Here is an 18406-nt window from a genome sequence, read left to right on the forward strand (position 1 = left end):
TTTTTTGCGTCTGTATTCACTAAGGAAACTGGCATGAAGTCTATGGAATTAAAGGAAACAAGTAGTGTGATCATGGAAACTGTACAGATTGAAAAGGAGGAGGTGCTTGCTATATTGAGGCAAATTAAAGTGGATAAATCCCCAGGACCTGACAGGGTACTTCCTCAGACCTTGAAGGAGACTAGTGTTGAAATTGCGGGGGCCCTGACAGATATATTTAAAATGTTGGTGTCTACGGGTGAGATGCCGAAGGATTGGAGAATGGCTTATGTTGTCCCGTTGTTTAAAAAAGGATCGAAAAGTAATCCGCAAAATTATAGGCCGGTAAGTTTGACGTCGGTAGTGGGTAAGTTATTGGAAGGAGTACTGAGAGACAGAATCTACAAGCATTTGGATAGACAGGGAGAGTCAACATGGCTTTGTGCGTGGTAGGTCATGTTTGACCAATCTATTGGAGTTTTTTGGGGAAGTTACCAAGAAAGTGGATGAAGGGAAGGCAGTGGATGTTGTCTACATGGACTTCAGTAAGGCCCTTGACAAGGTCCCGCATAGGAGGTTAGTTAGGAAGATTCAGTTGCTAGGTATACATGGAGAGGTGGTAAATTGGATTAGACATTGGCTCAATGGAAGAAGCCAGAGAGTGGTAGTGGAGGATTGCTTCTCCGAGTGGAGGCCTGTGACTAGTGGTGTGCCACAGGGATCAGTGCTGGGTCCATTGTTATTTGTTATCTATATCAATGATCTGGATGATAATGTGGTAAATTGGATCAGCAAATTTGCTGATGATACGAAGATTGGAGGTGTAGTGGACAGTGAGGAAGGTTTTCAAAGCTTGCAGAGGGACTTGGACCAGCTGGAAAAATGGGCTGAAAAATGGCAGATGAGTTTAATACAGACAAGTGTGAGGTATTGCACTTTGGAAGGACAAACCAAGGTAGAACATACAGGGTAAATGGTAAGGCACTGAGGAGTGCAGTAGAACAGAGGGATCTGGGAATACAGATATAAAATTCCCTAAAAGTGGTGTCACAGGTAGATAGGGTCATAAAGAGAGCTTTTGGTACATTGGCCTTTATTAATCAAAGTATTGAGTATAAGAGCTGGAATGTTATGATGAGGTTGTATAAGGCATTGGTGAGACCGAATTTGGAGTATTGTGTTCAGTTCTGGTCACCAAATTACAGGAAGGATATTAATAAGGTTGAAAGAGTGCAGAGAAGGTTTACAAGGATGTTGCCGGGACTTGAGAAACTGAGTTACAGAGAAAGGTTGAATAGGTTAGGACTTTATTCCCTGGAGCGTGGAAGAATGAGGCGAGCTTTGATAGAGGTATATAAAATTATGATGGGTATAGATAGAGTGAATGGAAGCAGGCTTTTTCCGCTGAGGCAAGGGGAGAAAAAAAACGGAGGACATGGGTTAAGGGTGAAGGGGGAGAAGTTTAAAGGGAAATTAGCAGGGGCTTCTTCACACAGAGAGTGGTGGGAGTATGGAATGAGCTGCCAGATGAGGTGGTAAATGCGGGTTCTTTTTTAACATTTAAGAATAAATTGGACAGATACATGGATGGGAGGTGTATGGAGGGATATAGTCCGTGTGCAGGTCAGTGGCACTAGGCAGAAAATAGTTCGGCACAGCCAAAAAGGGCCAAAAGGCCTGTTTCTGTGCTGTAGTTTTTCTATGGTTTCTATCTATACCTATCATAATTTCATATACCTCTATTAAATCTCCCCTCATTCTTCTACGCTCCAGGGAATAAAGTCCTAACCTGTTCAACCTTTCTCTGTAACTGAGTTTCTCAAGTCCCGGCAACATCCTTGTAAACCTTCTCTGCACTCTTTCAACCTTATTAATATCCTTCCTGTAATTTGGTGACCAAAACTGCACACAATACTCCAAATCTGGCCTCACCAATGCCTTGTACAACTTCACCATTACATTCCAACTCTTATACTCAATACTTTGATTTATAAAGGCCAATGTACCAAAAGCTCTCTTTATGACCCTATCTACCTGTGATGCCACATTTAGGGAATTTTGTATCTGTATTCCCAGATCCCTCTGTTCTACTGCACTCCTCAGTGCCTTACCATTAACCCTGTATGTTCTACCTTGGTTTGTCCTTCCAAAGTGCAATACTTCACACTTGTCTGTGTTAAACTCCATCTGCCATTTCTCAGCCCATTTTTCCAGCTGGTCCAAATCCCTCTGCAAGCTTTGAAAACCTTCCTCACTGTCCACTACACCTCCAATCTTTGTATCATCTGCAAATTTGCTGATCCAATTTACCACATTAATATATCATCCTGGTTCCCATTTCCCTGCCATGTTAGTTTAAACCACTCCCAACAGCTCTAGTAAGTCTGTTCGCTTTGGATTCAAGTTCAACCCGTCCCTTTTGTACAGGTCCCACCTTCCCCAGAAGAGGTTCCAATGATCCAGAAATCTGAATCCCTGCCCCCTGCACCAATTCTTCAGCCACGCATTTATCCTCCATCTCATTCTATTCCTATCCTCAATGTCGGGTGGCACAGGCAGCAATCCTGAGATTATTACCTTTGAAGTCCTGCTTTTCCGCTTCCTTCCTAACTCCCTATGTTCTTTCTTCAGGACCTCCTCCCTTTTTCTTCCTATGTCGTTGGTGCCAATATGCACCACAACTTCTGGCTGCTCACCCTCCCTTTTCAGGATATTGTGGATATGTCCAGAAGCATCTTGGACCCTGGCACCTGGGAGGCAAACTCCCATTCGTGCCTATCTGTCCTCCACGACTATAGAGTTCCCTATTACTGCTGACAGTTATTAGTAAAGGCTTCCGTTAGTCTTGCGAGACCATGGATCTGCGCCTGGAAAGCCTTCACTATCCAGGGCGCAGGCCTGGGCAAGGTTGTATGAAGACCGGCAGTTGCCCATGCTGTGAGTCTCCCCTCTCCACGACACTGATGTTGTCCAAGGGAAGGGCATTAGGACCCATAAAGCTTGGCACCAGCGTCGTCACAGAGCAATGTGTGATAAAGTGCCTTGGTCAAGGACACAACACGTTCCTTCAGCTGGGGCTCGAACTCACGACCTTTAGTCCAATGCCTTAACTACTTGGCCACGTGCCCACACTTGACAGTTATTACTATTACTATTATTACTTCAGATGTCTACCCTTCTGATCCATATGGTCAGACTCAGTGCCAGAAGTACGACCGCTGTTGCTTCCTCCAGGTAGGTCATCTCACCAACATTACCCAAAATGGAGTATTTATTACTGATGGGGATGACCACAGGGGTGCTCTCCACTATCTGATGTTCCCCCTTCCCTCTCCTGACGGTCACCCATTTATCTGTCTCCTGTAGTCTTGGGTGACTAACTCCCTGTAGCTCCTGTCTATCACTGCCTCACCTTCGCTAACAAGCCGAAGGTCATCGAGCTGCAGCTCCAGTTCCCTAACCCGGTCTCTAAGTAGCTGCGTCTCGATGCACCTGGCACAGATGCGGCCATCAGGGAGGCTGTAGTCTCATGGAAGTCCCACATCTGACACCCAGAACAGAACACTTGCTTTGTAGACATATCCCCTAAAATATAAGGAACGAACTTACCTACTTGCCTTGCCGCCACTGGCCTTGCCAAAGCCTTACTACTCTGCCTCAGACTGCTCCGACGCCAACTGCTCCCATGATGACTTCTCCACTAGGCGGTACCTTTCTTTTACAGAGACTGGGATTCCCGTCAAAAACCTTTGTCAGACTTGAGCGAACGTATCTGTTGCACCTGCGCAATACTCCAATCAATGATTCCTGTCGAAAAACAGATTGACACCTGTATAACAGGGATTCCCAACCTTCTTTGTGCTATGGACTCCAGGCTGGGAACCCCTACAGTATAGGGTTCCATTGATCAATAACTGCATAGGTTTGTGTTGATCGGCAGCTGTACATGATTCTATTGAACAATAGCTGGATAGGATTCTGTCGATCATTTGCTGTATAGGATACTATTGATCGATTGCTGTGTAGGATTCTATTGATCGATTGCTGTATAGGATACTTTTAATCAATTGCTGAAAAGGATTCCATTGCTTGATATCTGTGTAGGATTCTATGATTGATAGCTGTGTAGGATTCCATTGCTTGTTTGTTGTATAGGATAATATTGATCATTAATTGTATAGATTTCTTTTGATCAATAGCCGTACATGATTCCATTGATCGATATCTGTATAGGATTCTGTTGACCGACAACTGTATAGGATTCTAATGAATGATAGATTGTGGAGGATTCTACTGGATGATAGCAGCAAAGGATTCCATAGATCAGTTGCTGCAGGCAATTCCATTGATCGATACCTGTTTAGGATTCTATTGATCAATAGCAGTAAAGGATTTTATTGATTGATGCTGTATAAGATTCTACTGATCGATAGCTGTAAGACAATCTTTATTAAGCCATTGACCAACACCATTATGTAGGGGTCCATCGATCACAGGTTGGGAACCTGTGCTGTATTGGATTCCATTGATTGATAGCTGCATAGGATTCTATTGATCAATTGGTGAATAGGATTCCATTGATTGATAGTTGTAGAGGATTATTTTGAATGGTAGCCGAACAGGGACCTGTTGATCGATAGCTGTATCAGATTCTATTGATTGATAACTGTATGGTATTCTTTTGCAACACTCACAAGACGCTGGAGGAATTCCAGCCCGAAACGTCGACCGATCTTTTCCACGGATGCTGCCTGACCTGCTGTTTTTCACCTGGAACCTACCAGCCTTCTCCTTCCCACCCTCCCCCCATCTTCCTTATAGGGTCTCTGCCCCTTTCCTCTACAGTCCTGACGAAGGGTTCCGGCCCGAAACGTCAACCGATCTTTTCCACGGATGCTGCCCAACCTGCTGAGTTCCTCCAGTGTGTTGTGAGTGTTGCTTTGACCCCAGCACCTGCACAGTATTTTGTGTTTATGGTATTCTTTTGAATGATAGCTGTCCAGGATTCTCTTGATCGATACCTGTATAGGATTCTATTGAACAATAGCTGGATAGGATTCTACCAATCATTGGATGTATATGATTCTATTGATCAATAGCTGTGTAGGATTGTACTGATTGATAGCTGCATAGTAATCACACGATTCTATTTATCAATATCACTATAGGATCCCACTGGTCAATTCCTATATAGGATTCTATTGATCGGTAGCTGTATAGGATTGTACTGTTCGATAGCTGCATAGGATTCTAATGATCGATCGCAGTGTAGCCTTCTATTGAACAATAGTTGTATAGGATTCCACTGATCAATTGCTGTATAGGTTTCTATTGATTGATAGCTGTATAGAATCCTATTGATCATTAATAGTATAGGATTCTATTGGTCAATATCTGTGTATGTTTCTATTAATTGATAGCTGCATAGGATTGTACTGATTGATTGCTGTATAGGATTGTATTGATCAATAGTTGTTTAGGATTCTATTGATTAATTGCTGTATAGGATTCTTTTGCTCAATAGCTATATAGGATTCTGTTGATCATTAGTTGTATATGATTGTACTGATCAATTGCTGCAAAGGATTCTATTCATCGATAGCTGTATAGATTGAATAGTTGATAGGATTCTCTTGATTGATTGTAGTATAAGGTTCTATTGATCGATAGCTGTTAAGGATTCTATTGATCGATTGCTGAGTGATAGCTGTATAGGATTATATTGATCGATAGCTGTATGCGATTCTTTTAATTGTTTGCTGTATAGAATTATATTGATCGATAACTGTGTAGGATTGTACTGACCATGACTGCATTCAATTCTGTAGATTGATCAATAGGTATCTATTGATAGATTGCGGTATAAGATTGTATTGATTGATAACCATATAAGATTCTACTGGTGGATTGCAATACAGAATTCTATTAGCCGATATCTGTACACAATGATAACTATGCGATTCTACTGATCGATTGCTGTATAGGATGCTATTGATTGATAGCTGTATTGGATTCTATTAATCAATAGCTGTATAGGGATATATTCCATCAACAGATCACTTGCAATCCCAGAGGTAACAACACACTGGACCATTGTTACACCACCATCAGGAATGCCTACAGTGCTATTCCATGCCCTCACTTCGGGAAGTCTGATCACCTGGCTGTACTTCTACTCCCTGAGTACAGACAGAGACTGAAGACTGCAGCACCAGCAGTGAGGACCAAAAAGGTTTGGACAAGGGAAGCACAGGAGCGCAAACAGGATTGCTTTGAATTGGTGGACTGGATTGTATTCATCTTTGAACCTGGATGAGTATGCTGCAGTTGTTACCAACTTCATTAAACCTGTGTGGATGAGTCGGTGCCTACAAAGACTTGCTGCACATTCCCAAACCAAAAGCTGTGGATGAACCAGGAGGTACATCATCTGCTGAAGGCTAGATCTGCGGCATTCAAGTCTGGCGACCCAGGACTGTACCAGATCAGGGTCAGTATGGGTGTGGGGAGTGATGGGGTTCAGGATCAGTGTGGGGTTGGGGAGTGATGGGGTCAGTATGGGGGTGGGGAGTGTTGGGGTTCAGGGTCAGTGTGGGGTTGGAGAGTGATGGGGTCAGTTTGGGGGTGGGGAGTGATGGGGTCAGTTTGGGTTTGGGGAGTGATGGGGTCAGTATGAGGGTGGAGAATGATGGGGTTCAGGGTCAGTGTGGGTGTGGGGAGTGATGAGGTCAGTATGGGGGTGGGGAGTGATGGGGTTCAGGGTCAGTGTGGGGTTGGGGAGTGATGGGGTCAGTATGGGGGTGGGGAGTGATGGGGTTTAGGGTCAGTGTGGGGGTGGGGAGTGATGGGGTCAGTATGGGGGTGGGAGTGATGGGGTTTAGGGTCAGTGTGGGGGTGGGGAGTGATGGGGTCAGTATGGGGGTGGGGAGTGATGAGGTTCGGGGCAGTGTGGGGTCAGTATGGGGGTGGGGCGTGATGGGGTTCAGGGTCAGTGTGGGGTTGGGGAGTGATCGGGTCAGTATGGGGTGGGGAGTGATGGGGTTCAGGGTCACTATGGGGGTGGGGAGTGATGGGGTCAGTGTGGGGGTAGGGAGTGATGGGGTCAGTGTGGGCGTGGGGAGTGATGGGGTTCAGGGTCAGTGTGGGGTGGGGAGTGATAGGGTCAGTGTGGGTGTGGTGAGTGATGGGGTTCAGGGTCAGTATGGGGGTGGGGAGTGATGGGGTTCAGGGTCAGTGTGGGGTTGGGGAGTGATGAGGACAGTGTGGGGTTGGGGAGTGATGGGGTCAGTATGGGGGTGGGGAATGATGGGGTCAGTGTGGGTGTGGGGAGTGATGGGGTTCAGGGTCAGTGTGGGGTTGGGAAGTGATGGAGTCAGTATGAGGGTGAGGAGTGATGGGGTTCAGGGGCAGTGTGGGGTTGGGGAGTGTGGGGTCAGTATGGGGGTGGGGAGTGATGGGGTCAGTATGGGGATGGGGAGTGATGGGGTTCAGGGTCAGTGAGGGGGATGGGGAGTGATGGGGTCAGTATGAGGGTGGGGAATGATGGGGTCAGTGTGGGTGTGGGGAGTGATGAGGACAGTGTGGGGTTGGGAAGTGATGGAGTCAGTATGGGGGTGGGGAGTGATGGGGTCAGTATGGGGATGGGGAGTGATGGGGTTCAGGGTCAGTGAGGGGGATGGGGAGTGATGGGGTCAGTATGAGGGTGAGGAGTGATGGGGTTCAGGGGCAGTGTGGGGTTGGGGAGTGTGGGGTCAGTATGGGGGTGGGGAGTGATGGGGTTCAGGGACAGTATGGGGGTGGGGAGTGATGGGGTCAGTGTGGGGGTGGGGAGTGATGGGGTCAGTGTGGGTATGGGGAGTAAAGGGGTTCAGGGTCAGTATGGGGTTGGGGAGTGATGGGGTCAGTGTGGGTGTCAGGATTGATGGGGTTTAGGGTCAGTGTGGGGTTGGGGAGTGATGGGGTCAGTATGGGGGTGGGGAGTGATGGAGTTCAGGGTCAGTGAGGGGGGTGGGGAGTGATGGGGTCAGTATGAGGGTGAGGAGTGATGGGGTTCAGGGGCAGTGTGGGGTTGGGGAGTGTGGGGTCAGTATGGGGGTGGGGAGTGATGGGGTTAGTGTGGGGGTGGGGAGTGATGGGGTCAGTGTGGGTATGGGGAGTGATGGGGTCAGTATTGGAGTGGGGAGTGATGGGGTTCGGGGGCAGTGTGGGGTTGGGGAGTGTGGGGTCAGTATGGGGGTGGGGAGTGATGGGGTTCAGGGACAGTATGGGGGTGGGGAGTGATGGGGTCAGTATGGGGGTGGGGAGTGATGGGGTTCAGGGTCAGTTTGCAGGCGGGGAGTGATGGGTCAGTGTGGGTGTGGGGAGTGATGGAGTTCAGGGTCAGTGACGGGGGTGGGGAGTGATGGGGTCAGTATGAGGGTGAGGAGTGATGAGGTTCAGGGGCAGTGTGGGGTTGGGGAGTGTGGGGTCAGTATGGGGGTGGGGAGTGATGGGGTTCAGGGACAGTATGGGGGTGGGGAGTGATGGGGTCAGTGTGGGGGTGGGGAGTGATGGGGTCAGTGTGGGTATGGGGAGTGATGGGGTCAGTATGGGGGTGGGGAGTGATGGGGTTCAGGGGCAGTGTGGGGTTGGGGAGTGTGGGGTCAGTATGGGGGTGGGGAGTGATGGGGTTCAGGGACAGTATGGGGGTGGGGAGTGATGGGGTCAGTGTGGGGGTGGGGAGTGATGGGGTCAGTATGGGGGTGGGGAGTGATGGGGTTCAGGGTCAGTTTGCAGGCGGGGAGTGATGGGTCAGTGTGGGTGTGGGGAGTGATGGGGTTCAGGGTCAGTGTGGGGTTGGGGAGTGTTGGGGTCAGTATGGGGGTGGGAAGTGATGGGGTTCAGTGTCAGTGTGGGGGTGGGGAGTGATGGGGTTCAGGGTCAGTATGGGGGTGGGGAGTGATGGGGTTCAGGGTCAGAGTGGGGGGTGGGGAATAATGGGGTTCAGGGTCAGTGTGGGGGCGGGGAGTGATGGGGTCAGTATGGGGGTGGGGAGTGATGGGGTCAGTTTGGGGTGGGGAGTGATGGGCTTCAGGGTCGGTGTGGGTGTGGGGAGTGATGGGGTTCAGGATCAGTGTGGGGGTGGGGAATAATGGGGTTCAGGGTCAGTGTGGGGGCGGGGAGTGATGGGGTCAGTATGGGGGTGGGGAGTGATGGGGTCAGTGTGGGGTGGGGAGAGATGGGGTTCAGTGTCAGTGTGGGTGTGGGGAGTGATGGGGTTCAGGATCTGTGTGGGGGTGGGGAGTGATGGGGTTCAGGTTCAGTATGGGGGTGGGGAGTGATGGGGTCAGTGTGGGGGTGGGGAGTGATGGGGTTCAGCGTCAGTGTGGGGTTGGTGAGTGATGGGGTCAGTATGGGGGTGGGGAGTGATGGGGTTCAGGGTCAGTGTGGGGGGTGGGGATTGATGGGGTTCAGCGTCAGTATGGGGGTAGGGAGTGATGGGGTCAGTATGGGGGTGGGGAGTGATGGGGTTCAGGGTCAGAATGGGGGTGGGGAGTGATGGGGTCATTGTGGGTGTGGGGAGTGATGGTGTTCAGGGTCAGTGTGGGGTTGGGGAGTGATGAGGTCAGTGTGGGTGTGGGGAGTGATGTGGTCAGTATGGGGGTGGGGAGTGATGGGGTCAGTGTGGGAGTGGGGAGTGATGGGGTTCAGGGTCAGTTTGGGGTTGGGGAGTGATGGGGTCAGTATTGGGGTGGGGAGTGATGGTGTTCAGGGTCAGTGTGGGGGTGGGGAATGATGGGGTCAGTGTGGGTGTGGGGAGTGATGGGGTTCAGGGTCAGTGTGGGGTTGGGGAGTGATGGGGTCAGTATGGGGGTGGGGAGTGGTGGGGTCAGTGTGGGTGTGGGGAGTGATGGGGTCTGTATGGGGGTGGGAGTGATGGGGTCAGTGTGGGTGTGGGGAGTGATTGGGTTCAGGGTCAGTGTGCGGGTGGGGAGTGATGGGGTCAGTAAAGGAAAATCATGTCTGACGAATCTCATAGAATTTTTTGAGGATGTAACTAGTAGAGTGGATAGGGGAGAACCAGTGGATGTGGTATATTTGGATTTTCAAAATGCTGTTGACAAGGTCCCACACAGGAGATTAGTGTGCAAACTTAAAGCACACGGTATTGGGGGTAAGGTATTGATGTGGATAGAGAATTGGTTAGCAGACAGGAAGCAAAGAGTGGGAATAAACGGGACCTTTTCAGAATGGCAGGCAGTGACTAGTGGGGTACCGCAAGGCTCAGTGCTGGGACCCCAATTGTTTACAATATATATTAATGACTTAGATGAGGGAATTAAATGCAGCATCTCCAAGTTTGCGGATGACACGAAGCTGGGCGGCAGTGTTAGCTGTGAGGAGGATGCTAAGAGGATGCAGGGTGACTTGGATAGGTTGGGTGAGTGGACAAATTCATGGCAGATGCAATTTAATGTGGATAAATGTGAAGTTATCCACTTTGGTGGCAAAAATAGGAAAACAGATTATTATCTGAATGGTGGCCGATTAGGAAAAGGGGAGGTGCAACGAGACCTGGGTGTCATTATACACCAGTCATTGAAAGTGGGCATGCAGGTACAGCAGGCGGTGAAAAAGGTGAATGGTATGCTGGCATTTATAGCCAGAGGATTCGAGTACAGGAGCAGGGAGGTACTACTGCAGTTGTACAAGGCCTTGGTGAGACCACACCTGGAGTATTGTGTGCAGTTTTGGTCCCCTAATCTGAGGAAAGACATCCTTGCCATAGAGGGAGTACAAAGAAGGTTCACCAGATTGATTCCTGGGATGGCAGGACTTTCATATGAAGAAAGACTGGATGAACTGGGCTTGTACTCATTGGAATTTAGAAGATTGAGGGGAGATCTGATTGAAACGTATAAAATCCTAAAGGGATTGGACAGGCTAGATGCAGAAAGATTGTTCCCGATGTTGGGGAAGTCCAGAACGAGGGGTCACAGTTTGAGGATAAAGGGGAAGCCTTTTAGGAGCAAGATTAGGAAAAACTTCTTCACACAGAGAGTGGTGAATCTGTGGAATTCTCTGCCACAGGAAACAGTTGAGGCCAGTTCATTGGCTATATTTAAGAGGGAGTTAGATGTGGCCCTTGTGGCTACGGGGATCAGGGGGTATGGAGGGAAGGCTGGTGCAGGGTTCTGAGTTGGATGATCAGCCATGATCATAATAAATGGCGGTGCAGGCTCGAAGGGCCGAATGGCCTACTCCTGCACCTATTTTTTATCTTTTTTATATTTCTATGGGGGTAGGGAGTGATGGGATCAGTGTGGGTGTGGGGATTGATGGGGTTTAGGGTCAGTGTGGGGTTGGGGAGTGATGGGGTCAGTATGGAGGTGGGGAGTGATGGGGTCAGTATGGGGGTGGGGAGTGATGGGGTCAGTGTGGGTGTGGGGAGTGATGGGGTTCAGGGTCAGTGTGGGGTTGGGAAGTGATGGGGTCAGTTTGGGGGTGGGAAGTGATGGGGTTCAGGGTCAGTTTGGGGGGTGGGGAGTGATTGTGTTCAGTGTCAGTGTGTGGGCGGGGTGTGATGGGGTCAGTATGGGGGTGGGGAGTGATGGGGTCAGTGTGGGTGTGGGGAGTGATGGGCTTCAGGGTCAGTGTGGGGGTTGGGTAGTGATGGGGTCAGTATGGGGGTGGAGAGTGATGGGGTTCAGGGTCAGTGTGGGGTGTGTTGCTCAGGTAGGCAAGTGGTGTTTGGGAGGGGGTTGGGAAGTGATGGGAGTAAGTGAGGAGGTGAGGTTGATGGGGTCAGTGAGGGGGTGAGGTTGATGGGGTCAGTGAGGAGGTGAGGTTGATAGGGTCAGTGAGAGGGTGAAGTTGATGGGGTCAGTGAGGAGGTGAGGTTGATAGGGTCAGTGAGGGGCTGATGGGGTCAGTGACGGGGTGAGGTTGATGGGATCAGTGAGAGGGTGTTGATGAGGGTCAGTGAGGGGGTGAGGTTGATTGGTGTCAGTGAGAGGATGAGGTTGATGAGGGTCAGTGAGGGGCTGATGGGGTCAGTGAGAGTGTGAGGTTGATGGGGTCAGTGAGGGGGTGAGGTTGATGGGGGTCAGTGAGAGGGTGAGGTTGATAGGGTCAGTGAGGGGCTGATGGGGTCAGTGAGGTGGTGAGGTTGATGGGTCAGTGAGGGGCTGATGGGGTCAGTGAGGGGGTGAGGTTGATGGGTCAGTGAGGGGGTGATGGGGTCAGTGAGAGGGTGAGGTTGATGAGGGTCAGTTGAGGGGGTGAGGTTGATGAGGGTCAGTGAGGGGGTGATGGGGTCAGTGAGGGGGTGAGGTTGATGGAGTCAGTGAGGGGGTGAGGTTGATGGGGTCAGTGAGGGGGTGAGGTTGATGAGGGTCAGTGAGAGGATGAGGGTGATGATGATCAGTGAGGGGGTGAAGTTGATGGGGGTCAGTGAGGGGGTGAGGTTGATGGGGTCAGTGAGAGGGTGTGGGGATGGGGAGTGATGGCGGTCAGCAGGGTTGGGGGGTAGTGATTGGTGTCAGGGTGGGGAGTGATGGGGTTGGTAGGGTTGATGGGGAGTGATGGAGGATCTCCAGGGGGAATGACATTTAGTACCTGAGGGGGTGTCTCAGATTGGATCAGAGTTGTTGGGAAGGCATCATGACCTGCTCTCTGTAGTTTGTAAAATACAAGGAGACAAGTTCTAACAAATCACTTTATTCAAAGTCAGAGAAACTGAGCAGCATCACCATTGCCTCATTGCCAAAGAGTTTCATTATTTCCACCTCATCTCAAGGTCTCACACTGAATGTTGTCATCTTTGGATGGAAACCAGTGCCTCTGGAATCTCTGTAGCCTCTGGAATACTGTTCCATGTGGGAGAAGCCAATTGCTGGGTCAGAGTGAGAAAGCCACGATATTGGTGTCAACCATGACCTGCTGCCTTTCAGGGTCAAACACACTCCTGCTAATTTTGTTCTGCTGCTTAAGGGAAATAGGGATTATATGCCAGTATATCTCATGTGAGTAGTAGGCAAGAGGATTATTAGGGATAGGATTTATGAGTATTTGGAAAACCATGGCCTGATTATGAACTATGTGGCTCATGAACTGATTATGGTTCTGTGTGGGACAAATCGTGTTTTACTAGTTTGATGAATTGGTTACTGGACTGTGCCCAACGCATCCACAGGTACACCCCTCCTCATCATTGCTGGTATTTACTGGAGACGCTGTCTAAAGAAGGCTATCTCATCATCAAAGACACTCTCCATTCGGGCTGTGCCATCTTCTCACTACTATTGTTGGGCAGGAAGTTCAGAAGCCTGAATTCCCACACCACCAGGTTCAAGAACAGTTAATTCTTTCAACCACTCTGTTCTTGAACTAACTGGTACCATGGTGACCTTTTGTACTTTTATAGTGACCATTTTGATAATTTTGGATCAAAATGGATTTTATGTTTTTTCTTCCACCTTCTCCAATGGGATCCCACAACCAGGCATTCCTTACCCTCCCCTGCACTTTCTGCTTTCTGCAGTGATCACTCCCTATGCGACTCCCTTGTCCATTCGTCCCTCCCCACTGATCTTCCTCTTGGCACTTATCCTTGCAAGCAGAACAAGTGCTACATCTGCCCCACACCTCCTCCCTCACTAACATTCAGGCCCCAAACAGTCTTTTCAGGTGAGGCAACACTTCACCTGTGAGTTTGTTGGGGTCATATACTGTGTGCAGTGTTCCCGGTGTGGCCTCCTGTATATCAGTGAGACCCAACATTGATTGGGAGACCGCTTCACCGAGCATCTATGCTCTGTCTGCCAAAACAAGTGGGATCTCCCAGTGGCCACCTATTTTAATTCCACTTCCCATTCCCATTCTGATATGTCCATCCATGGGGTCCTCCACTGAGGCCACACTTAGGTTGGAGAACAACATCTTATATTCCATTTGGGTAGCCTCCAACCTGATGGCATAAACATCAATTTCTCAGACTTCCAGTAATGACTCCCCACCCCTGCTCTCCTTCACCATCCCCCATCCCTATTTCCCCTCTCTCACCTTATCTCCTAGCCTGTCCACCACCTCCCTCCGGCACTCCCCACCCTTTTTCTTTCTTCCATGGCCTCCGATCAACTTCCCTGCTCTTTACTTCATCCCTCTCCCTTCTGGTTTCACCTATCATCTCACCTTTTAAATCTACTCAGCAATTTTTCTCCAGTCCTGCTGAAGGGTCTCAGCCCAAAACGTCGACTGTACTTTTTTCCGTAGATGCTCCTGGCCTGCTGAGTTCCTCCAGCATTTTGTGTGTGTTGCTTGGATTTCCAGCATCTGCAGATTTTCTCTTGTTTGTGTTATATTGTCCTAGTTCTGTGTTTTTTTCTTGTAAAAATGTATATGTTTGTGCTTGTTTTATGAATACTGGCCTTTATTCCTTGGAATATAGAAGATTGACAGGAGATTTAATAGAGGTATACAAAATTATGAAGGGTATAGATAAGGTAAATGCAAGCAGGGTTTTTCCACTGAGGTTGGGTGGGACTACAACCAGAGGTCATGGCTTAAGGGTGAAAGGTGAAAAGTTTAAGGGGAACATGAGAGGAAATTTCTTCACTCAGAGAGTCCTGAGAGTGTGGAATGAGCTGCCAGCACAAATGGTGCAGGCAAGCTTGATTTCAATGTTTAAGAGAAGTTTGGGTGGTGGGGTATGGAAGGCTATGATCCCAGTGCAGGTCGACGGGGGTAGGCAGTTTAGATGGGCTGAAGGGTCTATTTCCGGGCTGTAATTTTCTAGGACTCTATGACTCTACTGCATATCTGATGTTTTGTGCCTGTGAGGCTGTTGATGGTGAGTTTGTGTTGCATCTGTGCATACAAGGTCTTGTGATCTTGTAAACATGACAATAAACTCAACATTGTATCATTTCTTGATGCATGCATTACTAACTGACAATAAAAGAGGACTGCGTGTCCTCATAATCATAATCAGAACTTTGGCTTTGATTTTAATGGTTTTTCATGGAGGTGCCTAATGAAGCTGGAGCTCTGGATATTGTCCGCATGCATCTTAGTAAAGTGTTGACTCATCCCTCATGGAAGACTCTTGCCGAAGATTAGATGCATGCAATCCAAGGTGAATTGGCCATCCGGATTCAGAATTGGCTTGCCCATAGAAGATGGAGGGTAGACTTATTTGAGCTGGGGGTCTGTGATTACTGGTGTTCTACAGGGATCTGTGCTGGGACCTCTGCTGTTTGTAATGTACATAAATGACCTGGATGAAAATGTAGATGGGTGGGTTAGTAAATTTGCAGATGATGTGTGGATATCGTTTCCCAAAGGGGTGTAGATCAGTAATGAGTTATAGGTCAGTATAGATAGATGGAGAAATGGTAGATCAGGTTTAATCTGGACAAGTCTGAGGTATTGTACTTTGGGAGAACTAATGTACAGGGACAAGATCCTTAACAGTGTTGATAAGCAGAGAAATCACGGGGTCCACATTCATAGATCGCTGAAAGCCACTACACAGCTTTGTAGGGTGATTAAGAAGGCAGGTGACAGGCTCGCCTTTATTAGTAGAGGCACTGAGTTCAAAAGTCAGGAAGTTATGTTGCAGTTTTATAAAATTCTAGTAAGGCTGCATCTGGAGTGTTGTATACTGTCCTGGAAGGATGTTGAGGCTTTGCAGAGGGTGAAGACGAGGTTTACTAGTATGCTAGTGTGTGTTATAAGAGAGGTCGGACACACTTGGGTTGTTTTCCCTGGAGTGGCAGAGTCTGAGGGGGATCCGATCATAGTTTATTATGAGGGCATAGAGTAGACATATAGTATACTTAGCCCAAGATTGAAATCTCTCATATTAGAGCCATGCATTTAAGGCAAGAGGAGTTAATTTGAAAGGGGATATTCAGGACCAGTTTTGTTAGAGTGGCGGGTGCCTGGGAAGGGATGGTGGAGGAGGCAGATACATTAGAGATATTTCAGAGGCTCACACACAGGCACATGGATGAGCAGAGAATGGAGGAATATGGACATTGTGCAGGCAGAAGGTATTAGTTGTCATCAGCAACACACACAAAATGCTAGAGGAATTCAACAGGTTAGACAGCCTCTATGGAGGAGAATAAACGGTTGGCGTTTTGGGCCGAGACCCTTCAGGCCCCTGTTCAGCACAACATGATGGGTGGTAGGAGTTGTTCCTGTGTTGTATACTTCTCTGATTCAACAGACTAGAATTACTATCATTAGCTGTTACAAAGCAGCATTCAACACTCATCTCAAATAATTTGCCTCTAATTGTCCTGTATTGATCTGCACATTCGTCTTGCCATGAGCAAATGTTCATCAGGTTGATTCCTGGAATGAAAATGCTGGTATATGAAGAGGAATTAGCCCCTATAGGCTCATATTCACCAGAAGTGAGAAGACAGAGTCCCTATTCTTCTATATGTTGTCTATTTAAATAAACTCAATAATTGTATCTGACTCTACCATGTCCTCTGGCAGTGAGTCTCTGTGTAAAAAAACAAAACTTGCCTCCGAAATTGCCTTTAAATTTTTCCCTTCTCACCTGAAGTATTTGCCCTCATATTTAGGATATGCTTGACTGTAGAGAAAAGATTCAGACCACCTGGGTTGTAGATGAGTACTGCACCAGTTGCCTCCATCTCTCGCGGTTGTGGGTGGGTGCCTGGGTTGTAGCAAAGCTCTCTCTGGTCCACTCTGCAGTGTTGTCTGCCCATTTCTTCCTCTGTTTGCCCATTTTTCTTTTCCCCTGCACTGTTCCCTGAAGAATAATCTTTGAAAGTCCACTTGACCTTGTTATGTGGCCATACCATCTCAGTTCCTCTTCTTTACTGTGCACAGTAGATCTTCATAGTATCTCATGTGCTGGGTGGTGGTTCTTTATACATTGTTGTTTGAGACATGGTCTGTATAGGAGATGCTGAGGAGATGTCCATGATGTGTATGCATACAAGAAGATGGACAGCAGAAGTGCATGCAGGAGTTTCAGTCTGGATCTGATATTGTCTCTCCGGATTGGTTTTAGTTTCAGTCCGGATCTGATATTGTCTCTCCGGATTGGTTTTAGTTTCAGTCCGGATCTGATATTGTCTCTCCGGATTGGTTTTAGTTTCAGTCCGGATCTGATATTGTCTCTCCGGATTGGTTTTAGTTTCAGTCCGGATCTGATATTGTCTCTCCGGATTGGTTTTAGTTTCAGTCCGGATCTGATATTGTCTCTCCGGATTGGTTTTAGTTTCACTTTGGATCTGATATTGTCTCTCCGGATTGGTTTTAGTTTCAGTCCGGATCTGATATTGTCTCTCCGGATTGGTTTTAGTTTCAGTCCGGATCTGATATTGTCTCTCCGGATTGGTTTTAGTTTCAGTCTGGATCTGATATTGTCTCTCCGGATTGGTTTTAGTTTCAGTCTGGATCTGATATTGTCTCACCAGATTGGTTTTAGTTTCAGTCTGGATCTGATATTGTCTCTCCGGATTGGTTTTAGTTTAGCCAGAGTTGCTGTTGTTTGGACTGTCCTTGCAAGGACTGCAGGTTTTGATCCTTCTTGATTGATGATGGTACTAAGATACTTGAACCCTTTGACAGTAGCTGGACCTTGTCCACTGTGACTTCTGTTGTGATTGACTCTTCACTGTGTCTCATCAGCTTGGTTTTCTCCGTGCTGATCTCCATGCCGTATCTGCCCGATGTATCATCCAGATGGTTCACAAGGCAAGGCAATTCATCCTCACTTCCTGCCAGCCCATCAATGAACCTGAGTTGGTTATGATCTGTCCTCCAATGCTGACTGTGCCGATACGATCTTCCAAGGTATCTGTCATTATTTGCTCCAGAAAAATGTTGAGTAGTGTAGGTGAAAGGAAGCAGCCTTGTCAGTCTCCAACTGATGTGTGGAACCACTCTCCAAATGTGCCTTGAACAAGTACCGCATTGCCATCTTTGGTGTAGAGCTGCTTGATGGCTTGGATCAGCTTCTGGCCCAGGTTGTATCTCTTCATTGTGGTCCAGAGTGCATTATGTCACACCCTATCTAATGCCTTCTTGAAGTCTATGAACACGTGGAAGATGTCCTGTTGTATTTCTTGCACAGTACTTGGAGGTTAAATATCTGTTTTCTTGTGCTTCTTCCACTTTTGTATCCAGCTTGCTTTTCAGCGATTTTTCTTCTGCTGTGGTTTAGTCTGTTCAAGATTACTTTCAACATCACTTTGCTTGCATGGTTGATAAAACTTATGATTCAATAATTCTGGCACTGCTATAAGTTCTCTTTCTTGGGGAGAGTGATGATGAGTGATTTTGTCCAGGGTGTTGGCCATTGCCCAGACTGCCAGATTTTGTAACAGATATTGGTGAGGATGTCTATCACTGTCTCTCCTCCATGTTTTATCAGCTCAACCAGGATATTCACTATTCC

Source organism: Mobula birostris, chromosome 1 (genome assembly GCF_030028105.1).
Source record: "Mobula birostris isolate sMobBir1 chromosome 1, sMobBir1.hap1, whole genome shotgun sequence".
Lineage (NCBI taxonomy): Eukaryota > Metazoa > Chordata > Chondrichthyes > Myliobatiformes > Myliobatidae > Mobula > Mobula birostris.